We start from the raw sequence: 26,060 nt of genomic DNA on the forward strand, positions 1-26,060 counted from the left end.
TTGCCAGCATTCCCTTACATTCCCTTACATTTTGTTGCCATGTGGCAGATGGCAGCACAGAGGCAGTCTGACAAAGTGACACCTGACATGGAAGTGCGTAGGAAACAAAGGTGTGGGATTCAATTCCACTATGTGGAAAAAATAAATTCTCATAGGGAATTCTTTATGAGCCACAATATTGCTACCAAAAAGATCAAAAGAACCAGAAGTACAAGAGCTTCATGGGACAAAGAACATTTCAAAACACTAGTGAGTTGTTTATTGTATGAACTGTGACTGTTTCTGGAAGAAATGAATCTCATATTTGAATAACACAGCAACAGTTATGATGTTTCCCATTCCCCTCTCCCCCTTCCTTCCAGACATATTTCCAGGAAGTGAAAGTAAGACTCAGAAATGTTACAGATTCTTATTTTCAATGCAAACTTTTTTACTTCAATTTTCAAACAGAGACTGTATCTAAAAATCTTAGACAACAATTCTGAAGAGAAAGAACTCCTTGGCTAAGAAAACTTGCAGTCTTCTTTAGGCCCAAGGCATTGGTAAATGTCTTCCTGCTCTTAAATCAGTGACGCATACTGTCAAATAACAGTCTGAAAGGACCTTTATTAAAAGGCCTAGAGACCACGAAGTCTCTGATCTGGCACGATCATAAAAACAGATTATGCTTATTTCCCCATAGCAATTACCTGCAACTGTAACATTACTGAATTTGGAAACTATATATTCTAGTGGGAAGCTTTCCCAGAAGAACTATTTCTCAAAGGTTAACATGCAATTAAAGCATAAAATTTATTACACTGGATGGAATTTTTAAAAAGCAAACATACACACACTGTGTTCATATTACTTTGAAATAGACATTTCTATTACATCTCCAGTAAAGTAATTCCAATAAGTTAAAGCACTTGTAATTAGTTACTTCAATCAAGTATGCTCAGAATATCAAACATTCATAAACTAATGATACGAGGAAAAAAATATGAAATATCTGAGATAACTGAGTTCCTATGAGATTAATTCATCATTGTTTGAGCAACAATAGCAATCTATATATTCTGCTCAACTTGTGCCTAATGTCTATTCTAACATTCTATCCGGCACATAACAAAATTTAACAAGCTGGACATCAATTCAGTGTGTCCTGATCACTCAGTGAAGTCAAAATCTACTCTAATTTGTCTAGTACATACTTGATACTAGTCTGATATATACTGACACTTGTCTGCTTAAAGACCGTTTTTCTCTTGCAAGTAATTGTCAGTGTTTGTAAGCAAGCTTTCATAAGTTGGCGTCTAGATGCTGTTTTTTTGTTTGTTCTGTTTCATTGTTCTTGTGTGGGTTTATTTACTTTAATGGCCTCTGCTCATTCACATACCAACCTGAACATAAAAATAAGTAAATGTGTTCTACATCACAAAGCTAGTAAAAATATACATGGGTATTAGATATTTTCAGATGGCAGGATGGTCTGAAGGGTTATAACAACCTAATTCAGAAGTGCTTTACCTTTCTTTTAGTTTCTAGCTTCCTCTATAAACTTCTGGGGGAGAAAAAAAAAAAAAAAAAAAAAAAAAAAAAAAAAGAGAGAGAGAGAGAGAGAAAGAAAGAAAAGAAAAAGAAAGAAATAAAAAAAGAAGAAAAAATTTTATTAAAAAAATAGCAAGAATAGCAAGACTATCAACACATTATCTTAGGGTAAAAATGAGTAAAAGTAACTGTGCTTCAACAGTATCTAAATATCACCATATTCCAACATACTAAAGTGGGACAAAAGAATCAGCACTTCAAAAGAACTTTCAGAAGAACAAAGTATTCCAGCCATTTGTTAAGTTATTCTGTAGCCAAAACATTTCACATACAACAAGTGAAAGAAACAACTGTAAGAGAACAGAAACAAAAGAGAAAAAGGCCTATGGCTTTCTGCACTACTTTATCAGCCACTCACTACAGAGGTAACAGAAAAAGCATCCTGAATTTCACTTTGGGTTTTCCTTTATCTGGTTTTCCATATTTTTTATTAGAATATTTGGTTGAACTTTTTTCTTTGTACTCCTCATCTCTTTCCAGCACTTGAGAAAACAAAAACCAAAAAAACAACACCACAGCACCAAACAACAAACAGCCAAGGCAACAAGATGCCTCTGTCCTGCAGCAAGAGTATTTAGCTTCCTAATTATCTTCTACACTACATCATACTTCTTCACTCTTGCTTAAAATCTTCTGAACAGATAAATCTGTAGTTTTGTTATGGTGTCTTCTGAAGCTGCCAGTGGCAGTCATTGTCAACATAAGTAATGCAGCTTAGCGTTTGAGAGCATGTCTATTAAACAGCTGGCTGTATCCTACTATTACCATTTTTTTTGTTGATCAGAAAACTTTTCTCATCTGGAATTTCTTGCTGCTTGTCTTTCTCTGTCCAGTGTTACCATAATATTGTTTAACAACAAGAAACACTGAAACTTTTGCTACTCACATGGATTTATAAATTCAGCTTCTACCTATGGATACTAACTTGTTTTTCATTATTATAAGTAGTACAATTGACAGTCTTCATCAGTAACAGAAGCATCTACGTGTCTAGACATAGTTTAAGCTTTTTACTGTACACTGACAAATTTCAGTGGGCAATGCGGCATCTTCTCTCTGCATTGTTTCTGGTGAAACAGTTTTATCTGACTGTTTTGCTATGTCAAAATGCACATTCAAAAGTGCAATATCTAAATATTGCAATATCATGACACCTGTTCCTTTGGTTGCTATTAATATTCCCAAATAATTTTTCTTTGAAAAATTGTGCTTCCTGGCATCCTTTTCAACACACTATTTATTAATTTTGTTTACTTTGCCATCTATGAATCAGCCTGCAGCTTTTAAGGACTTTTACACATTGTATATATAAATTATATGCATAAACACTTTAGAAGGTCCCTGTGCTGTTTTACTTACAGATCCATCAGATGAAGACTTTGTAATTAAGCCACAGCCAAAATAACTTCTGATTTATATATTAACCACTAACCTACCAAATAAACATTACAAAATTCAAACTATATTCATTTGCTTTAAGACATAATTTAAAAGGAATTTAAGGTTATTCTTCATTTAAGAATTTAAGCATTAAGACACACAGACGCACATCTGCCCAAAGGTTTTACATCATTAATAAACACCAACTGGACCTAGTGAGAAAGAACTATTTTCTAATATTTCCTACTCTTTAAACAACATTTGAAAGTCTTCATAGACATATTACTACATATGAAAACTTCAGTGCAAACATGTACAAATACAGTCTGTCAGTATTGCCAGGTCACTGGACAGCCCCAGAAATTCAGATTTTATAGGCAGACTGATTAGATCCTTCTAATAGATGGCCTTTCTGGCTGAGATATCAGATTTTTGAATATATTTTTTTACAGACAGCAAAGAAGTTTACCATTTAAAGATAATGCATAGTTCCAAGGAAAACTGTGCCTGAAGTGACACCTGGTTTCATAACCATCTGTGAGAAAATGCATCTTCATGTTTGGAATTAAAAGAACAAAACACAATGCTTTCTGACTTCAAAATGCAGCTATCAGTCAGTGGCTTTGTTGGCAGCAAGGTGGGAAAAAAAAAAAAAAAAAAAAAAAAAGAAAGAAAAAAAAAGAAGGTAGTGCTGTTATACGCATTATGTAAAACAATAAAATAATACGCACAATACAAACTTGATGTGCATAATAGATTATACTACTTATATCAAATTACACATGTAGCTAAATTTTTCAAAAGGGTGATGTACAATTTTTTATGTGTTCTAGAGCTGGGTTAAAAATACATGTAGCATTTGAAATTCAGATGGCTATAGTTACAAAGCTGCTGACTCATAATGCTTGAGAATGCAAAAGCAAGTAGGATCTTAACTTGATATACAACTTACTGAACCTTTATAATTTCTATAAATTATTAACTCTGTGCTACTTACATGTGTTTGTACAGAATTTACCATATATTTGAACAAATAATATTACTTGTATTGAGCCTACTTTCTTATTTTTTAATTTAACTATGATGCTTCATCAAAATATTATCTCCTCTTACATTACTCCTAGATTACTTGCAGAAAAAACAAAACAAAAAAAAAAAAAACAACAAAAAACACCAACAATAACAAAAACCAACTATCATTGTGTTCGCTTTGCAGGTAGAGTATAATCCAGGACCCAGTTTAATGAGGCTCAGCTGTCCCTTATGTAAGGCCCAATTCCACAAAGCACAGATGTATTACTCTGGCTCATCTTCAAAGTAAAAAAAGACTGCTGAATTAACACAAAAAATATGCAAGCTAAAGACTCGCAGGATTTAATTTTTTTTTTTTTTTTTTTTTTTTTGTAAGTTGAAACAAAGAACAGAAACTTCTGAGTTGGTAGTAGTTTATAATTCAATTCTAGAAAGCAAACACAGACAAAAGGCATAAAACTTCTTGGGGGAAAACAAAATGAATTCCAACATAATAGCTTAAAAATGTCAAGCCACATTCCAACGAGAACCACAGGCTAACACCTTTCATTTTCACTGATAGAGCAATTCCTAAGAGATTCCATCAGGTAAGGTGAAGTATTGTATTTACCAACCAGAACATTAGTCCCAACCAATTGCTTATTGTGTTAAACAACAAACTGCATTTTCCTATGCAGTCAAAATCTTCTATAAATTATGACCACTTCTTACCCATTTCCTGATGTTTCCCCTCCTAACAAAATCAGACTGAAAATTCTGAGTCCCAAATGGAACACTATCAATACCTGGCGCTTCAATATTCCATAGTGTTTTGATTGCCTACTCAGTTTCTCATTCTTGATAAGTAGTTCTATTTTATAGAAAATATCTGCCTTTATCTTTAGTCATTTCACCATTAAGACTCTTACTGCACTACCCCCTTCAACCTTTCTGTAATCACACTCTGGGTAACTATTTTGGATTCTCGGTTTATTTACTGTTTCACACATTCAAACCTCTACCTCTAGTTCCTCAGGGACTATGACTCCAGTTATCATCCTAGTGTTTTATTCTCTCCTAAAAAACAAAAACAAACAAAACAACAAAAAAAAAAAAACAACTGGACACATAAAATCCATTTACTTTTGTATCACATTATTAGTTATTAGTTACTGCATAGAAACTAAACAAAAATATCAGTGTAGGAAAGAGACTCGGATTTGTGCATTATATTACCTGTTGAGAATGACAGGTTTTTATGCATCTGAACCTCATTCCCCATAGACTAACTACAGCAGTATTTTCACCTACAGAGAAACCTTGCCACCTTGATGGGGAAAAAATAAAAATAAAAAAGTGGCAGAGCAGGAGAGGGTTGCTGTTTTACACTGTACAGATTCCGCCCACCCCATTGATTGGTTTTTGTTTTTAAAAAGCAGATTCAGCAATCTGTAGAGTAGCACATGAAATTCCACTCTAAAAAAACAAACAAACAAACAAAAAAAACCACAGAAACAAAAACAAACAAAAAAAAAACAAAAAACAAACAAACAAAAAACAACCTCCCACAATAGCAAATTATAGATACATTTTCTTTTTAGACAGGAAGAATCTGGAAATGGAGAATACAAGAACTGACCACAAAGTAAAATACTTTTATCTACTATACAGGCCAAGCACCCAAGCAGTACAAGAGCTCTTGCCCAAATGTATTTTACAGGAACTAAGACCTTTTCTTTGTTACCTCATACTCCTATCTGTCTTTTAAATTCCTCACAGATCCACATAACTGAGCTTTTACAGGTGATCTGTTGTTGTGACAATGCTCCTTCTCATTTACAACCTCACCAGATGGTGGGCTAAGTCACAGTCAGCCTCAAATCTTCAATAAACTGGATGGTAGGGCTCAGAAACAGATCTTGAACTAGCAAGCTAATTCATTTCTTATTACTGCTATTAATATAATTCGCTGGTAAATGATTTCCAAACATTATCTTCTCCTATGAACTCCAACACAGATGAAAACAATACAAAACAATGTGCCAGAAGACAAGACTACATTTAAAGCTACTGAGAGAGTCTTGTATGATTTTGTGAGCTTGAACACACTGTTCCTACCATACTGGGCCAATTCCATATCCTTCAGGCCTTTCAGAAATTGGTTTGGGAGACAGTCTGACTCATCAGCATCTGGAAGCCTGCAGCTCCCACCCAAAATCTGAAGCCCAGGCTCTTACTTTCCACAACAAAATGGATCTGAGCTATAACTTTGAGGGTTCTAGCATATCTGTTTCTGTCAAGCAGCTGTTAGCTTCCTGTACACAGTGGACATTCTAATTACACATGCTATAAGTATGTCTGGCTATGTGGTGAAGTTTAGTTAACCTATTTAATGCAGTGGTAATAATATCTAACCAGACAATTACTTATTCCATAAATCTGTACAGTCATTTGCACAGCATTTTCTTGTGAACAATTCTTACAACCATTCAGTTGAACATAATGCATTGTTTGATAATGCACTGTCATCACGTGCTGCGGCATATTCATTTTAGCTGCATTCCTCAATATACAAAGGGAACATTAGAACAGAACACCTGGAGCTAAAGCCCTATCCTTTCAGCTGTCCACAAGACAACTTTTTACAGTTAGTCTGCTCCTGGAAGAAAGGAGACTTCTCTAACAACTAAAAGGTGGCCAGGAGCACAGGTTTCCCTCAGTTCAAATTTATTTTCCAACAAAGCATAAATACATAGCAAAAGTAACTTCAGTTTCTCTAGTCCCTGGTACTTGGGCTTCACTTACAAGATGTTTCCTTTACTAAAGGGTGGTCAAAGTGCATTCTCTCATATGTCTGCCTGGTGATAAATCTTATTACTTTCTATAAATCTGATATTAGCTCTATAAATAATTCTAAAATGTTAACAAAGAAGGTACCCTGAAACAAAAATATAATGAAAGCAAACAACCAGGGAAAGGATAATTGGATTTATCTCAGGCTACGCTACTCTCTAAACTATAAACACTGTCTGGTTACACATGAATACTGCTAATTTGCATGTAGCTAGGAGCACTGGCAGGAAGCACTACCACATTACATCACAACACCTAACACTAAATGCTCTTCTGGTCTTCCAGGATTTCAGTTGACTCTGCATATTTAGATACATAAAACTATACTTCTAGAAATATAAATCAGAGGAGATTGCTTCTAATACAGTTTAAAAAAAAAATCAAATGTGAGTATTTGATCAAGTGTTTCTAGTAAGCAGATGCTATCTAGAAGCGATATGCAATAGCTGTTTATGCCTTGCTTGGCGAAAACAATCATTGAGATATTGGTATTCAGACAGTAAAGTGCTTGTCAAGATCAAAATGCTAATCATTGCTTGCTGAGAAATTGAGTTCTTCCCAGCTGTACTGAAAGCAACATGCATCTAGAAGCAGCTGCGGTATGTTATTAGTATCTAGTGTCCCAGCTGAAGTAGGATTCCTACGCAAGGGTATCAAGAAATGGTCGCTTGTGTACCCCAGAAAATTCACAGAGCATGTGACTACAATGTGTGTACTAAACATTTAAAAGAAAAGTGAAATTTGTATCAAAAGGTTCATGCTATATAAAAAAGAACACACTTTCTAACAGTGAAACAAAATGAGGGCTCATCTACAGTTCTCAATAATGCTGCTGCTTTTCTACAAAGGATTTGGACAGAGAGTCCAAAGTAAAAAATGTCATTCAATTACATTTATATACTATAATATTAATTATTATTGGATTAATATACTGTAAGTTATATATGCCTGCATACACCATGTCTACTTTTCCTATTAATGCAAATGCCATTAAAAAACAAAAACAAAAACAAAAACACTAAAGAAATTCTTTTTATCTTTTTTATGTATTCTGAAAAAGAGAAAAGTTTAAGGATTAAATAAACTCGGATACAACAACAAAAAAGTCAAACCTGGAAACAGCCAGTCTTTTTTCAGCCTACAACCAAATATATGTGCAAGAAACCTTTCATCAACTCCACTGTTCTTAATAGGGTTTCACAGGAGCACCAGAATCTATTCATATGGACTGGATTTCAGAATCAGACTAGATCATCAGTACATACTGCAAACAAAAACAATTATGAGCACTCATTCAGCTACCATGCATACTGCAACTAGAGCTGTGGGGTTTTTTTCTTTTTTTCTTTTTTTTACCGTTATGTAATTATAGACTGGCCTCTAATTACATTGCATCATTCTATCCTAATCCTGGCAACCCATCAGCAACTAACTGCATGTTACAAAACCATAATAAAAGTCTTTTAATTAAAAAAAAATTAAAAAAATTCAAGCCTTTATAAGATATGACTTTGCAGTGAACACAAAAATAATCAAATACACAATCTCATTTTACAACTGGACGGACAAGCCAAGAATATTACCTCCATCATCCCTTCCCTCTCCCACAAGCTCAGCAGCTGGCTGTGAGAAGTGCAGGGATTATATCTACTCATTAGCTAACCAGAGGAAATGTCTAACCATAAATGCGATCTTCACAAAATGCATAATCCTGTTTTGAGAAGCAGTTTAAAAAAGACAGAAAGTTGTAATGCTGCAAGTGTCGACTATTACTATTAATAGCAAAAATATCAACTACTAAAATTAATGAATACGAAGAGAACTGTTAACATGTATTTGTCAAAAACAAGTTATTGTATTTTCAGACAACCATTACAAACACATAATTAGGGTAAACAGGAATATGCATGATGGCTGGTACTGCTGCCACAGTATTCCTGCCTGTTTTTTCTCACTTTCTCATTTGAAACATTTAATGTCATGGCTTTCTATGCATAATCCACTTAATTTCCAGGAACACAACATTCACCTCCTTGGTGGTTAAATACAAAGGACTGCAGTTTTAAATAGTGGAAAAGACTGATTTAAGCTGCCCTGTTATGTGAGCTGACAGACTTTATAACAAGCTTACTAATTCCTGACAGAAATTCCAAGGCTGCATTTTATCAAAAGATTCTAGAAGGATTAAAAACACATTGAAAATACATAGATAAATACTAGAACCAGTTTTAACTTCTACGAAGACAACATGTTGAAGTACATTTGTTTCTTAAACAGCAATTGTAATCAGCATAACTCAGAAATTACAAGAATATGTATTAAGCGCACAAAAATTAAAAAACTGATTTTAATCAGAAACAGAACTCATTACATTTTGTTTTGTATTGTTTGTAAGTTTGTCCACTACCTCACTCCTTTAACATGCCAAAAGCAGGAGGAAATTGAAATATGGGGACACTGTAGGATGTAGGTTGAGGCTAACTTATTACCTCCTTGATAGAATTCTTCTCATACAGATATGCCTAAAAAACTATATCTCTCTACATCAGGACTCCTAAGATCTCAGTCATGTATTGGGAGCAGGACCTGATACATAAATTCCAGTGAATCTAGTTCTGGTAGCATTTCTCTGTCACCATGCTATATGTTGTACTGTCTTTTTACATTGTGTCCCATTGATCTAAATACTTCTCACTTGCACTGAAATTAAAGGCAAACCTACATATAAAAGCCTACATATCAGAACCTTAATGTCATTAAAACTTAATCAGAAATATAATGTGAATTTCATACATTAAAGCTGTATGCATATGAATGCTTTAATACAAAATATCCAATAATGGATGTTGGAAAAAAGTTTCAAAGTTCCTATTGCAGCGGAGAATCTTTTCCTGCACTTCTCACATGAAATTCCACTAGATGAAGTCACTACATGAATTCTAGCAATACATACAAATTAGATGCTTTACATTTACTCTACTGCATTTCTCTCACCTTACTATTTCTATAGCATTTGATTTTTCAAGTGGGTACCAAAATGAAACAATAAATCATACTGTCCCCAGTAAACCCCAAATATCACAGAATCTTAACATTCACAGAATCATAGGGGTTAGATGTTTATAAGAATTGATGACATCCCTCAGTCTTCTCTTCCCCATACTAAACAGTCCTGAGTCTCTCAGCATTACCTCATACGAGAGATGCTCCAGGTCCCTGATCATCTTTGTAGTCCTCCATTGGACTCTACCCAGTACTTCTTTATCATTCTTGAACCAGAAAACCTAGAACTCCAGATGCCCTCACCGGGACAAAGTAGAGAGGGAGGACAACCTCCCTTAACCTGCTGGCCATGTTCTTTTTAACGTACCCTGTGATATCATAACTGGCCGTCCTGCCCACAAGGGCAAACAGCTGGCTCATGGTCTCCTGCAGACCAACAGGATAACAAGGTCCTTCTCTGCAGAGAGCTCCTTTCCAGCAGGTCAGGCCCCCTACTACACACAAAATGCATGTCTACTTATTCTGATTTAAATCAAGACAATTCTAATTTAAATTCTGATGAGAATGTTAAACACAATTTCAGAATCAGTGTCATATTTTCTTGAGTGCTTCACTTAAAATTCTAAGACAAAATCCGATGTGCTGTTCTGTTAACAGGCAATTTTTCAAAGAATCACATCCCAAGCACCTTTCTAAGATAGCAGCAGAAGAATAAGTGTTCTCTCTCAGCTACTACAAAATTTATAACTCATTCTATGAAGGTGAAATCAATTGTTTTTCATCTCCTGTTTATATAAAAAGATTCATTTGTTTTTCCATTAATTTTAAGTTAGCACAGTCATTTTACTGTTTTAGAGCAGTGAAACACTTAGGACAAAGCTAATAAGCAATGCTAACAAAGGAGTATTAAATTAAATGAATAACTTCTGACATTGCATACTACTGAAGGCCACTTAAGATGTCAAAGCTACATTAACTTCATGCAACATTGGACTACAAATGGAGATTACCCAAATATTTCTGCAAAAAGACTGTGCAGTTTGCCTTCAGTCTTGATCCAGCAGGAAAATAGCAACACTGTTCACTTTAAGTGGACATCAGAGCTGTAGACTTCATGAGGTCTCTTCTTTAGCATCACAGTAACCTTCTGTTGAATAAGGCAATTGAGATGTGCAACACTGGATTTATTGCTAGGTAATAGAATGTGTTTGCAACTATCATCTTGAAATTAAAGACAAAATCCTTTTCGGTACCCTAACCACTTGTGTTTAGGACAGGCAAATACAGTGCTCAAAAGTGTAAATATAACCCTTAGACAGCTGACAAAATTAATGCTGAAACACCAGCAAAAATAAATTGAGGCTTTTTAGTAACCCATCCCCACCCCTCTTTTTTTTTTTTTTTTTTTTTTTTTTTTTAAATGTCATTTGTGTATGATTGACTCAGATTAAGTGAGAAGTTTCCAAAACAACACAAGGAAATAAGATTCCATAAAGTAAAACTGGAAAAGGATCAGCAGAGACAGATGAACCATGAGGTACCTTTTCTTTTGTAATAGAAGAAATTCTTGGACACATCTATTTCCCAGATTTAAACCCCCGTGTTCTGAAAGTTTCAAGTGTATATAAAATATCTTTAGGCATATTGAAAAAGTGAGTGTAAGGCTATCATCAGACAGTGACCCCAGAAGACTGAAAAACAACCTCTATCAAAGAATAGGCATTCTATACACACACTTCCCACTTCACAAATACGCCTTTACAGCTCACTCACAGAAAATTACTTCCAAAAACAGAGTTGTAGCTATACAAAAACATGGCAACGGTAGTAATTTTCTGAATTCAGAAATCTGCAATTTAAACAGATCTGTAATAGGATATTATTTACCTTCGTAGCAGGGTTAGAAATTCAAGGAAACCTAAACAACTTTCTGAAATTATAATATATGAAGACTTCTCCAAAAGTAATATCTCTTATTTGTTTCCACAAAGAAGAACAACAGGAACAAAGATCACAATACCACTGTTTCATAGAGCAAAACTATTTTTCAACACCACCACCATAAGCTCTGCATTTTTACCAGCAAAGAACAAGAGCCTGCATGTCATAGTCAAAAATCTGCCAGCAGAGGCACCTACCACCACCACTGCTGAAACGCAGCACCCACTCCTTGCTGTGCTCACATCTACTGTTTGCTCTCTGCAAAGGTTCAGCATGTGTCAATGAATGTCAGTGGGTATCATCTTTTTACCATGCAGAGGAATTCGATGGCACAGTTTTGCTTTATATACACTTCCCTGACAGATGCCATTTTGTCAGACTGCCCTCTGCAGCCTTCTGTTGCACAGCAACAAAATGTAGTGAAAAACTGGTGGAAAAATTCATCCACTACTGCCATATTACCAACATCTGCCTCTGATGTTGGGATGATGCAGTTAAATTGGAGGCATTACTTCCATAGCAGGCCTTGCATTATTTTTACCCATAAAAAAAGGTGTTTTTCCTATTTGCTGCTCTCTTAATTTATAGCAATTTCACATGGGAAATCAATTTCATAGGCCCTTTTCAATCTCCTTTTTATTGTTTTTAAATCAAGAGAAGGCATTTTAAAGTGAATAGCCATCATGAAATGTCACCAGATAAGTTTATTATTCTTCTGTGTGTTTAAAGAACAGATGTAAAACAGGAAATAAGTTAATAAATAAATAAATAAATGCAGCTAGCTTCCAATAAATAAATAAATAAATAAATATAAACTGAGAAGTATGCAAATCTCATTACATACAGTGCTGTTTTGTTACACTGGAACTTTGCAAGAAAATTAAAATAAAAATAACCTGTGAAACAGTTACTGAAAAATATATTTCTCAGAAACCAATCTTTCTATTCCAAGATAACATAAGAAGCAGAGTAGCCACATAAACATCATGCTTTAAACTGGTAAATTATAATTGATTTTATGCACATAAACATTTCTATTACATAAAAAGTAACTTAAAAGTCATATTTTGTGCAATGTGCCCTGAGTCTCATCGTTCTTTATTTTTCTTCCTTCCTGCCCCCCTTTTCCCTCATATTGTTATTGTAACTTCTTCTGTTTGTTATGAGATATATGGAAGAAGTACTATTAGTATGGAGAGATATATTCATAGTTGCATTGTATGTGTGCAAGCATATCACTCATTTGCCTAAGATGAGGTTTTTTCCAACTGACACAGCAAGCTACAGTACCTCTGCTGTACAACACATTGCATTTAACTTGCATAATCACATAGGTACATGAATATTCAAATAACAAGACTAGTAACACTTCTGAAGTTTTAAACATCCAGCAGTGTTTCAAGACACTTCAGTAGTGACACAGAACGACGGTATCAGAGTTATGAACATACTGTTAATAGAAAAAAACAGGATTATTTTGCTCGTTCTCTTCCCATCAGACAAATACATACACAAGCATACATGTAATCCTTGCAACACTGTCTAGCTTCGCTATCAGCTTATTTAGCTCTCTCTAAATCTCAAACATTATCTAGTATCAAAGCAACTGATAGATCTGTCTAACAATGTTGTGTTCATTGCTACACTCCTGAAGTATTTTTTCATATTCCTAAACTAGAAAATAAATGCAAGCATTATTTCCCCAAATTCAGATTCATTAGTGTTTTATTTTAAAGATAAATACTGGATCTCCTAACAGTCCAACTGTGCTTCAAGCAATTCAATTCTGAAGGTCTTAATAATGTATGTAGTAGCATTTTAGCAATAATATTGATCTCACACTATTAAGGTTTGCAACATTTCTATAACCCATTATCTTCCTGCATATTAACTCTCGCTAGCAGAAAGGACAATTTCTCTGTTAACTTTTGATAGATATCAATGCAAAAAAGTAACTCTACCTGCTATGGTGTCTGCCTGACTGCATGATCATGTCAATCAATAAAGAAAACCACTTTCTTATATAAAGCAAGATGACTGTAAATTCAAATACTGTATGAGAAAGTATTCGAATGCTCATTAGTATTTTCTTGAGAGAAATTCATTTTCTAACACACAGTTCATGGATATGAGTAGCAACATAAAACTGCTACCTCTGATGTTTTATAAAGGAACTGTGGCTGGATGACACCAGAATGCATTTATTACATTAAGAGACAGCCAACATGTACAGCAGGTCATCACAAAAACTACTGAATCATAAAAGAAAGACCTGTCAAGTTTCAGATAAGGCTGGCACTTGATGATTATAAATTATTTATTAAGTGTTCTTGTTGAACCATTATGGAAATACTTTCTTCTTCCTTCACCATCCATTCAACTCAAGAGAACATTACCTGCTTGTTTTAAACCATCTAGCAAAGGAAAATACATTTTCAGAACAGTAAACAATAATGGATGTCAATATGAGAATACCAGATAAGGAGAATTCAGAGTTACAACTGAAAGTAATGCTATTTTCACCAGTACTGTCAAGATTATTAGGGATAATATATCTTGTGAATAATCATATTTAGGTGAACAAGAAAAATATGTCAGTGCAAAATACTGAGAATGCATGATAAAAATATCAGTGGCATAGACATAGCTCATCTTGTATACACGATTTTCCACTGAAATTCTAAGATCTCCTGTGAACATTCATCAGCAGATCTACCTCATTACCCAGACAAAAATCAGAAGAGATAGGCAGGAAATCATTTGGGAATAGCCAGCATGGTTTTCTTACATCATGGAATTCTGCCTTGCCAACCCAAACCCATTCTTCAATAACAGTCTTTCTTCTTCATGCTTGCTGCTGAAACTGGGGTCTGTGTGTGCATTTATCTAACCATTTCAAAAGTCCCAGTAAATTCATCTCCACTCATATCAGCTTATCTGAGTATTTAACTGATGCTCAAATAATCCAACTGTGAAACAAAAAAAAATTCTGTGAGCCTAGAAGAACTTCTAGTAGTACATTTTCAATAAAAACAGTCTGGGAAGTCTGGAGCTTTATTATATGGAACTTCATAAAGTTCAAGAGTGAAACTATATCCTACATGGGAATAGCTATCAACCAAAATTAGTACAGTCTTAGAAACAAGGCATCAGCTTCCACAATAAGGATTTTTGAGAATTCCATCAAATTCTCAAGTGAAAAAACAATACATAAAATCTCAACAGAAACAAACAGGGCCATCAAAAGCCCACACTGCTGGATACTTTGCCTACAGTCTCCACGTCTTTACCTTATAGACAGAAAATCCAGTTCTTCCCAAGTATGTTGGAAGTTTGGCTACCACTAAAACTAATGACATGCATCTGAAGCCAAATATTACACAACAGAGGCAGGGGACATAGAGTCAAATACCTGAGTCTCAAGTCCACCACAGAACACAGATCTTATTTAACTTCACCCTGGATATGATTTTTTTTTTTTTTTTCCTATAAAACCAAGGCAAATTGAGCAATAACTCTGCACTTGCATTAAGCTTTGAGATCTGCTATTTATATTTCAGCCTACAGGAAAAGCTTATGTGCTTTAAAACTCATCTAAAGTTTTCCAACCCTAACATTTGCTCCTTTAAGTTATTATAAGCCCTGGTCTTGTCTACTTCCTTAAGACCATCATGCCAATAGCAAAGCTCCATCTTATAAACCTATGTAGGTCTTGAAAAATTATTTTTAAATTCATTCACTGAAAGAACTCACTTGAAACTCACTCATCAGATCACTAACAGGAAATATAAGGGATATCACATTGTTCCCTTCTTTATCCAGTACAAAGATGGGGGAATTTCCTATGCAGTATTTTAGAAATTTGTAATAGTTTGGCTGTCTTTCCACTATCAAAAGTGAAATACTCATATAAAATAAGATACCTGATGTGTGCATACTGTACACTCATTCAGCAGTCATAGCAGAGGGAACATTAACTTGCTATGCATTTTACCAAACATTCCTTTTTTTTTTTTTTTTTTTTTTTTTTTTTTTAATACTAGTATCTGAGCTATGGATATAAACAGGTATACTTTGTTTTTATTCCCAAGAAAGCATCGTCATATATAAGAAATTTTCAGCACTTCTTTTAATGAAAAAAATAATGTCAAAATAATGTCAAATCTTTATTCCCAGGCTCTAATTAGACACTACTGTAATAAGTATGCTCTATAACACAGAGTACTAAGGTACCTGGAGAGAATGCTCTGCACTGAATATATTTGGGCAGTACTTTACAATATCCTCTTCATACACGAAACATTTGAAACAAGTGTTTTTCTCACTGCTCATCTGGAGAGGTCCCTATTCAATTTCCTTTTTTTCAGTACAGTAGCACTTTGTGTAAATGTTAAGCTAATGAGGCTTAAAATCTCAGAGATTAACTAATCACCAAACCAAATGCTTATATGTCAGTAAGTGAGCCTAACAAAGAACTCTAAATATGGCCATAACTTGATAAAGTTTTAATCTGTATTCTACTTTTTTTTTTTTTTTTTTTTTTTTTTTTTAAATGAAAAGGTTATATGATATGCAAGTCACAGAGAGTTGACAGAACACAAACCTCCAAACAAATACTGAAAAAATCAAACATACTACAAAACACTGGCATGGCAATTTAGCAGTTGGACTCCCATTAACTTTGTGGAAGCATAAGGGAAAAATTCTGCATGCTGCTTTTGAAATGTAGGAGTGGGTGTACCCATATTTAAAACAGAGCTAGAAACATTTTAGATGTCAAGGCATTCCCCCCCTTCCCTCTCCATTCTTTTCCATGTTCTTTGAGCCTCAAGAAATAGTTGAAACAGTATAAGAAAAAAAAAAAAAAAAAAAAAAAAAAAGCCAGACTACAAATGTATTTAGAATTCAGCCTCTTTCTCTGCCCTATCTAATAAATACTATGGAAGTTTTAAGGTATTCTGTTGTTTTTTTCCCCTTCCTGTTCTCAGTAACAAGCAGGATCCAAATCACTGAGGATGACTGGAAATTCTTAAAGGACTGTTGCTATGAGACACCCAGACAAACTCTGCCAGTACTGGAGGTATGGATTGTTTGGATAAACACAAAGAACTGATGTTATAATTTGGCTTCAAATACATGAAAAATACTAGTTTTCCATGTTGTCAGTCAGTGTTCTACTGCACAAAATAGCACAAAAGGATAGGATGATCCTCATCTTTAAAACACCTTAAAGTAAAATTTGAACTCTATATCCAAAATGGTAATTATGATGTTATCAAAACTACCACCTTCTCCTTTGATTTTCTACCAGCAAGTACTCAATTTACATTTTCTAATCTCCCAGGACACTTGCCATAGCTGGGGTTGTCTCATACACTGTTTTGAAAAATGAGCAGGTTTATTTAAATTCTAGTGCTTGTTTAAAAATTCCTAAAGAAGCAGATTAAGGAAATCTGCAAAGAAAGGCAGTCAATATTTTAATTATCATCTTATAATAAATAATTTTTTACTATTAACATGATTATAATCATTTAAATTGTCAGCGCCTTAATAAATAATAATTGATTTTTTGCACTTCAAGAAAAAGACCGCTGCCTTAGTAATAAAAAACAAATTATACTAACTTTGGTCCAACAAAATATAAACCATTAAATGCAAACTGAATTCCTGTTGTTAACAAGTGTGGAAGAATTTTCCTGTTATCCCTATCCATTGTTCGCAAGTATAAATACATTACAAAAACACAGTAATGGAAGTGCTGATTAAAGAACTGAAAGAGATGGGTAGATGTACTTTGCAACATGACATAAGGTTATTTAAAAAAAAAAAAAAGTATTTTGTGTTAAGAATGGTCTGCAAAAAGCACTAATGTTTACACTGATAACACCGTGAAACTTAGAATTTTAACTTCAAAAAAAATTATCTTTTTATTATCATCCTCTGAAAATGAAAAGTGTTTTAACGCTTTAGGATCAACAGTACTAATCTGTTACTGGAAATACCTGAAGCTGATCAACTGACTTCATCACTGAAGGTCCAGGGCCTACCTGCAACCTATTATTTCTTCACTAGTAGCCTTAAGGAGACACTGAGTAGCCATGCTCTTTTCTGAATGTCACACAGTCTGTCTACGCAAAAATGCAACTCTAAGTGACTCTCCCATTTACCTTAACTCCTATGCCATTCATCAGCACATCAAGCTGTAATTAGACGTGGCAATTAGACTGCAGAAGACCACTTCAATTGATCACATGAATGCACTTTTAGATGACAATTTTGTTTTGCAAATGAAAATGTTATACATATGGTAGACACTCAATGCATCAATCACTTCTCATATATTGAACGCAAGGGTGGATGTGCTTGAAAAAAAAAAAAAAATGTGAATAACAATAATGTGGGAAAAAAGAATTCACAAAGTTAAACAGAATAGCTGTTCCATTCCACCTACCAAAAAAATAAAATCCAGTTATTCCTTTACAGAGATTTCTATAATCATTATGCTGAAGCGCAATCATCTGTAAGAACAGGCTTGTCAGAAATCTATTGAACAAAGTTGAAAGGAAGAACCTGCCTCCATAATCCAAGCTGCATTAGGTCTGTGCTGAGTCCCAAAGGGGATAATTAGGTTTGGAAGTCTAATCATTCACTATAATAGAGCAGCCTTTGTTCTCATCAAGCAGGACTTGTTTCAGCTCATCATCTGAGAAATGGAAATATTTGATGTCAATAATCAATTGACCTAAAGAAAATATTTTCCACCTCAGAAACTTTAGTTCTTGAAAACAAGTAGCTTCCCTCCTTTCCAAATACAGATATTTGCAAGGAACATTTAAGATTGACTCCAAATCCCAATAATTTCAATGCATTGCAAAACCAATTAGAAAACAAAGGTATAGATCACACTGCTCCTGATTATGTAATATGTAAACATAACTTAACATGACTGGATTGGCTGTAAAACTTCATTTGAAATCTGTGTAAATCACAAATCGTGTGCTGTTCTCAGGAATAAAGAACTAACAACTGTAAAAACATTCCTGCCACCACCCTAACTACTTCAGCCTGATCAGGCTTAGTTGGAAAGCCAATTTAAAGCAGGAGAACTTTAATTAAATGCAAGATTTTCCTATTGGTGCAGACTTTCATACTTCTGTAGCAGGATACCAACTGAATAGAAACATAAGCATACACACTGTAACATTTGTAACAAAGTTGAACTATGTAACTTTCTACACAAACATCTGTATCCTAGCATTAAGCCTTCTATGTCCCAAGGACTTCACTTTGTAACATGTTCAAAACTGTTATGGCAAGTTTAGAAGCCAGTTGAGTATTTGTGCTTCAAGGACAGACCGAAGATGGGAACTGGACTCGTACATGTTGTAGCAAGAAATACTGCCCATGCTATACTAAATAAAGAAGTTTCTATATATTCCATGAACAACAGACATGTAAGGAAAAAGAAGAAATCAGTTGCAGAATCCTTTCACAGTACCAGCAGGGCCAAGAGTTTCTAAAAATACTGTAAAGTGTTTTTTTAATTTTTTATTTTTATTTTTTTAATGTAATTGCTCGAGCTTTTACAGTTGTGATTGCTGTTCCCTAATTGAATCAAACTCCTTTCTAATTTATCTGACCCACAAAAATCAATGGCAAAAAAACCTGAGCTGGAAGAAACTGTTGCTTAAAGGTGTTTCTCAGTTCCGTAAGCAAGATCTCCACTGCTGTGAGAAATATACTGTAGATTGACTTTATGGGAATTGCTTGAAAGCAATGCATTCTTTAAAGCACAATTTTCCATGCCATTTTATAAATGAGAACACATATATCCACCTAAATAGTTTCTTTCTCTCATGAACTGAAAATTTAAACACAAATAAAAGGCATGTTTGGAATTCATTATCCCCTAGATTTCTGCACTTCCAATATACCAATGGATTTTATTCTGAATACCAAAAAGAAGGGTTCCCATACACAATGTGTAGAAGATACAGTCAATAAAGAGCAGGAAAGCAATGACCTGAAGTTCTGGAAGGTTTTTTTTTCCCCTTTTGAATTCTTGATAGTACTTTCTTCCCCTCACAGCACATTCATTTCATCACAGTTACTATTCAACACCGGTACATGATATATCACACTACTAAATGAGCTTTTTAAACAGCTCAAGTATCATATTGCAAAAGAAACCTCTTCAGATGGCAATGTAGCAACAGACACTATATAGAAATCAAGTCCCACTTTAAATTTAAGGCACCACGGAATTAGTTGATTGGCTTTTTGGTTATTTTCTGATTTGCAAGGGTTGGCTTTTTTTATTATTATTATTTACAGGAGGGAAAAAAAAAAAAAAAAAAAAAAAAAAAAAAAAAAAAAAAAAAAAAAAAAAAAAGCACTCCCCCTACTGATAACAAGAAATTACTGCAGCAGATTACATGAACTCAGAAGAATAATCTAGTTCACACACAGAGATATCACCTGCTCATCCTAGACCTGGTGTTGAAATCAGCATCATAGATTGCTCAGACTGGAAAAGACCTTAAAGACCATCGAGTCCAACCACAACCTAACCACCCCACCCTACCAACCCACTGATAAATCCTGTCCCTGAGCACAACATCCAAACAGTTTTTAAACACATCCAGGGATGGTGACTCAACCACCTCCCAGGTGAGCCTATTCCAGTGCTCAACAACCCTTTCTGTAAAGAAGTTCATCCTGATACTCAACCTAAACTTACACTGGCGCAACTTATGGTCACTTCCTCTCTTCCTACCACCTGTCACCAGTAAGAAAAGACCAACCCTGCTCTCGCTGTAAGCAATAAGGTCTCCCCTCAGCCTCCTTTTCCCTAAACAGTTCCAGTTCCTTCAGTTGCTCCTCATAGGACATATTCTGCAAGCCTTTCACAAGCCTTGCTGCCCTTCTTTGGGCCTGCTCCAGCACCTCAATGTCCTTTCTGTACTGAGGTTCCCAAAACTGAACACAGTACTCAAGGCATGGCCTCACTAATGACAAGTACAGGGGCAGGATTACTTCCCTAGTCCTGCTCACCACACCATTCCTGATACAAACCAGGATGCTATTAACCTTCTTGGCCACCTAGGCACACTGCTGGGTCATATTCAGCCAAAATTCATGTATATGCATATATGTATTTATATAGGAAACTGGCTCACATCCTCTTTTTACTGCATCACCTTTCTAAATTTGATGAAATTTTTATTGCATCATCTTGTCATAACACACTGCCTCATCAGTGTCCTCCATGTTTCCAAACAATGTCAGTCACAGAGTTACTAAGCAAAATCAAAAGAAACCTCATTCACAGCTGATATACAAAGATTAGCTTGCTTGACTGAATTCTGACTTGAATTCTGAAAAACAGCCATACTGCAGAAAGCAAATCAAACCTGTGTTTCTCAGATTAGAACACTTCCATAACAACACAATAGTAACCAATGTCTTCTTATAAATCATCTTCAACACTTGGTTAGGTACTCTTCCTCTGCTGACTTTCTCAATGACAAAGGTAGGCACAAAATATAAAAGCAAGCATATGCCATTCAAAATACCAATCCTGCATACAATATTTTTTTTTCCAGTGCTAGGAATCTGAACTCTACAATGTGATCACACAACATGGAATTTGTAATTTTATGGACTCAAAGCCATTTTTAAGCTGCACCAGGCCAAACTGGGCTGTATCTCTTAGCAAATACTAGACTTTCATATCAGTTAAACATATCAGCACATCTACCCAACTAGAAACAATGAAAACACTTCTCAAACATAACATCCAAGAGCTTTCATCATCAAAACAGTGGTATCATAAGAAAAATAAACATTTTCCAATCAGATCTGAAAACAAGTAATATAGCCTACCAAATGCCCTCAGGTGAAAATAAACAGCTAATGCGCTTTTCACAGTTTTTTTCTTTACACCTATTCAACATCGATTTCACAGGCTTAATCTACCACAAAATGTATTTAAAAATATTGATCACTATAATGTAGAATTACATCTATTTAACCAGTTAAGATAGCAGCACCTAAAAATAACAAAGCATTTATTTTCAAAAAATGACAGGGAACACAACGTCCTCTTTTAGGTCTTGTCTTTTAGCAAGTATCTTAATTTAACACAACATCAAGTTAAAAAGCAATTTCAGGCTGCTATGAATTTTATCTTTTTACATGACTATTTTTAGCAGAAGATAAACAAAAGAGAGTTTTGTGTTGTTGTTGTTTATTTCTTCATAACTGATTAGCTTAGCTGACAAGAATGCAAAATATCCAAACTCCAAGTCTATCTGAGCTGTCAGCTTTCTCCTGCCATCAATTCCACAAAGACCAAGGAGTACACAAAACTACTAAAACAGTTTTAAAAGCAATGGTGTAAAAGACAGAAATAAGATGCATTTCCCTACCTTTTGCATTCCTCCATCAGTTCTCCACTTCCTGGGTTCACGATGCTGATTCCATGACTTCCTCAGCTGCAGCAAGCTCTGCCCACTAAATGGTGCACGGTAAGCCCCTCTTGTACTGTCAAATTTCTGGCTGGTTCTTCCCACCTGCACAGGTAGGTTCCAGTGGTACACTTCTCACCAAGGTTCCTTGCTTTCAGAATGCATGCTCAGAGAACCTTCAATCTTCCCGGGAGAATGAATACAGCCTAACACATGGCAAAAGAAAAATTTTCCTCTCACAAACTTTGACTTTTTCAGTATACTTGTTTCTTTTAATATAGTTCTGAAAATGCAATATTGGTCTTTTGTCTCCCAACATCTAACAAGAACTGTGTTGGGAAGGACACAAAAGAAATGGAAACACACAAATGAAAAGCAAGGAACAAGCTGCTAATCTCCTCAGGAAAAGGCTTTTTTTCCCCCAGCTATTCCTCAGGTCATACAAGATGTTCATGCAGCTCGAAGATTTAGATTAGTCAAGTGGTAAGGCTTTGTACCACATCACTTGGGTTCATTTTCAAATGCATATAAGTTGTGAGCACTAGCAAACATATGAAAGAATGCCACCTAAGACTCACATTTAGAAGCTCATCCCAGCTCCTCCCTTTCTGAAAGAAGGGCAGAAGGCTATTAAACAAAATCTCAACGTTGTTGTTTTTCCTTTTCTTAACGTACACATTCTGCTTCATCTATTTGGTCCTTTCCTTTCTTTCAGAAAGGGCATAGCATATGAAAGGCCACTCTTCAAAATGGTTATTTACCATGACACAGGTCTTAAGTTAACATCATTTGCTTTTTTTTTTTTTTTTTTTTCCATAGTGAAAGACTATTTAGATCCACTTTTAATGGAAAATGTGGCAAGGCTGATGAAAATTAAAATTCTGATGCGAACCCAAGCACAGCTTACTAGTAAAACCTGCAAACTTAGAGCAGCTTAACTTGAAGATGCTGAAGAAGTGCATACACTGATGAAGCCCCCTTATAAGTTTTCCAAAAAACTAATTTCAATCAAAAAGCATTACTAAAATCAATTCAAAATTTCATGTTCTTGAGCCTACAAGAAAAGGAACCTTGCTTTGGTACTTTTCCAAAACACAGATTCTGATCTACATTTTTTCTAATACAGAATAATTTATTAAATCAAAACAAACAAACATGAAAAGCTGTATTGAAGCATTCCTTTCCTTCCCTACAATAAATGGTATGTCTGAGCAACTATATAAATATCACCCATTAAATATGAAGCAAGTATAGATAGAGTAATTAATATATGGGACACATATATCCAGGGAAAAAGGCAAGAATTTTATCAGAAGTCAGAGATGAACCCAAAACTCTAAGTCTCTTAAAGGGGGAGGCCCTCAGCTCCTTAACATAAAAAAATGAATATACTGGGAGTTATCCAGTATTGAAATATTTAATGCTGTTGAACTAAAATAAGAAAAAAAAAATCTTCTTTAAAGCATTCTGTTTTTTACAATCATTTTTACATTTACACTCTTTTAAAATGGAAGAGCTATTCAATACTTTAATAAACAGGAAATATATTTTAATAGAAAACAAAGCGTCTGTGATTCAATAACTTCTTTAAAATGAGGTTTAAGAGTAGCAAATTCTTTTAAAAGAGTAATAAAAATAAGAGTTGCCATGGATATGAAACAAAAATACATTCCTCCCTACTCCCTTGAGCAAAAGTACTAGTATTTTACACTGCATTCAAAAGTGTTTCAAAATGAAAAATAGGATTCAACGTGTATTAATAGTGTAATTACTCTTTAAATTTTCATTAGCAGGCAAAAATCCAAATCTCTTGGTCCCACCTCTCAGTGATTATTTAAATTAAAATCCCCAATGAAGCTGATAGGCTACATTTATGAACAGACAGGAATCCTTTTTCTCCATTAGTGAATGATCTGCACTGCAAGATGCTTTTTGGCCGAATCCAACACTCCTTAAGTTTAGAGAATTATTACCAAAATGAGAAACAACCTGTTATAGTTATATGAGAGGATGGAGCAAAAAGGAATTAGAAAACAGGCTGCAGGGAGTTATCAAAGCCCATTTGAATATGGAAGCTATTGATTTACCTTTTTGCTGTGACCCCTCAATCTATGGTTTCATCTGTTTACTCAGCTTTAAATTAAATCAACAGCACAGCATGGAAAATGAGTCATTGAAAGTGGTAAAACTTTGACCTCATAAATATATATATATATAAAAAGGACTAGAGGCTACACACCGGGTGGAATCAGCTATGGAAATCATGGTGTGGGCAGAATTCTAAACACAAAACTATTTTCTGGACAGAGAGCTTCTCAATGCAGGTGAGCTGCTTGCACAGCATGGGCTGAAGATTGCCAGCACTGTGCAATTGTTTTTAGAAAAGTTTACCACCACCGCCACCATGTAACCTACAGCAGCTGGGACAGCAATTCCCACCTTTTCCTCAGGCAAGCTTCACAGCATCCATCTTCTTGCAGCACTGGATTCCCAAAGGAGTAAACCAACACATTTACTGAGGAGAAACACAGGATTCACAAGAAAGAAAAAAAAGGAAAGCAGATGAAACAGCACAATTACACCGTGGCTGGAAGAGCTGGGGACTAAACACTGCAAGCACCAGCAGCTGCTGCCCACCAACTGCTAAAGTTTCCAGAACGTTCTGGGTTGCTAGGCAGACTAAAAGCCTCTCATTGTCTCGTGTTGCCCACTGTCTTCAGCCAATCCCGTTCAGGCTGGGGAAGTGATTTTTTTTCATTGGTGCATTCAAACTACCTTCAGCACGACCTGCTCCCACCCAGTCATTAATGAGGGCCTGAGGGCTGGTCAGTCTCTTCTCAATAGATAGAATAGAAGGTGTGGCAGCAAGTGGAAAATTACGTTGGTATGCAAAGGTTGCAGAATACTTGGGATATAAGCTACCTGGTGATGCATCTGCAAGAAAAACAAAGGAAAGCATGGAGATTTGCTTAGCAACTTTCTGTTAGCCCATCATCCCACTGCTTGGGAAAGCTGTGCAGATGCTGAGCACAGCTGACAAGAACAAGTTTTGCTTTTCCTCCTTTGGCTTGTTTCTGTGGTGTTTTGGAGACAGTTCTTAAGTTGGGAAAATTCATGGAAATATTGAGATTCATCCATCAGTATCTTCTAGATAAGCAAGGAGAAAGCACTAAGAAAACATGTATAAGATGGCCTGTACTTTCAAAGAAGATTGCCTTGTGTCCTTCAGCACAAGGAAAAGCAAGAGCTGCTTTAGTAGCTGCCTGACAAGCCCACTGTCCTGCTTCACCTCCTGCTCTTCTCCCCACGTTCAGAGAAACATCCAACCAGCAAACCCATTAAGTTCCATAAGTGAAATTTACCAAAGTCAGAACAAAATTGAAATTGTTTCTGACAGAGAAGAACATTAGAAAGCTTTAATGATAGGTGGAATGATAGGTGGCTGGTTTTGGTTTGGATTTTTTTTCCCTGAAACTGATTTTATCCTGTAGAAGGAGCTGAGAACAATGATGAATGACCAGTCCACTTAAAGACAGAACTGTAGCTTGAATCTATGAGGGAAAAAAGACTGGTAGAAGGATAAATAGAGAAGCTAGAGAAAAATCTGCGGTTGTTAGCCTTAAAGCATGGATAATTTGAGAGGAATATAGCTGCTTGGCCTTCAGGTGAAGCTTAGAAGGATTTCCAAGGCATTGGTCTCAGTTTTATACTTGCTTATTAGACAAAGCTCAATAGACTGCAGAGAGGAAGAGGCAACTGCACAACTGCTTTTTTTATCTTATCTTTTTTATTTTTTATTTTATTTTATTTTAT

At 35.1% G+C, this 26,060-nt stretch overlaps 1 long non-coding RNA gene across 1 annotated transcript; it reads right to left on the minus strand.

Moving 5' to 3' along the window:
* Positions 1–14,436: 14,436 nt before the first annotated feature.
* Positions 14,437–24,806, minus strand: LOC140257078 (uncharacterized). The gene is made up of 3 exons (XR_011904946.1): positions 24,687–24,806; positions 22,209–22,453; positions 14,437–14,747 (listed from the first exon to the last, which is right to left on the minus strand). It is a non-coding gene; the product is annotated as an uncharacterized lncRNA (long non-coding RNA).
* Positions 24,807–26,060: the final 1,254 nt, after the last annotated feature.

This window comes from Excalfactoria chinensis, chromosome 11, assembly GCF_039878825.1.
Source record: "Excalfactoria chinensis isolate bCotChi1 chromosome 11, bCotChi1.hap2, whole genome shotgun sequence".
NCBI lineage: Eukaryota > Metazoa > Chordata > Aves > Galliformes > Phasianidae > Excalfactoria > Excalfactoria chinensis.